We start from the raw sequence: 675 nt of genomic DNA, 5'->3' as shown, positions 1-675 counted from the left end.
GCATCTTCCCCCAGGCAATGGGGCGAGTAGAGAGATGTGCTGCAAGCAGGAAGAGAGCAAGGTGGCTTCTCCAGGGCTGCTGTTCACAGGCTGAGAAGCCCTGTGTGCACCTCCTGCACTTTCTCTGCTGGCACCAGAGGCCGGACATGACTGCAGCCGTTTCTCAGGCAGTCACAGTGCTCCTTTCTGCAGCCACTCGGGCCTCCATGACGTCCCCCTCCCCACCACACCTGCTGCAGTGACCCCACGAGCACTCCCCGTGGGGCCCAGCGACCCAGGTGCTGCCCACAGCTCTCTGCACACTGACACAGCCCCCCGGCCGAGGCAGGAGGAGGAGCACCACACGGCCATCTCTCCTACGATGCTTCTCTGACGTTGTGCAGGTGCCACAGCACAGCGCGGGGATCAGCGTCTCCAGGAGCCCTTCCCTGCCAGGGGAGGCTTTGCAAAGACCTCCGGAGTTTCATTTCTTCCTTTTCTCTTTGCTGCCAAGCTCCGCCTCTCCCTGCACATCAAAGACAGAGGAAACCAAGCCAGACAGCACAGGCCGGTCACGACCTGCCCTGGATGAGCCGCGAAAACCTCTGACTGCCCGTGAACCGACGGGGCGGCTCTGGAAGAAGCATCGCCGAGCCCGAGCTGCGCGCAGCGGAGACCACCAGCCCCAGCCGAGGG

The sequence above is a fragment of the Chaetura pelagica genome, unplaced genomic scaffold, assembly GCF_000747805.2.
Source record: "Chaetura pelagica isolate M959 unplaced genomic scaffold, ChaPel_1.0 scaffold8, whole genome shotgun sequence".
Classification (NCBI taxonomy): Eukaryota; Metazoa; Chordata; class Aves; order Apodiformes; family Apodidae; genus Chaetura; species Chaetura pelagica.
Note: the sequence above shows the minus strand (reverse complement) of the source record.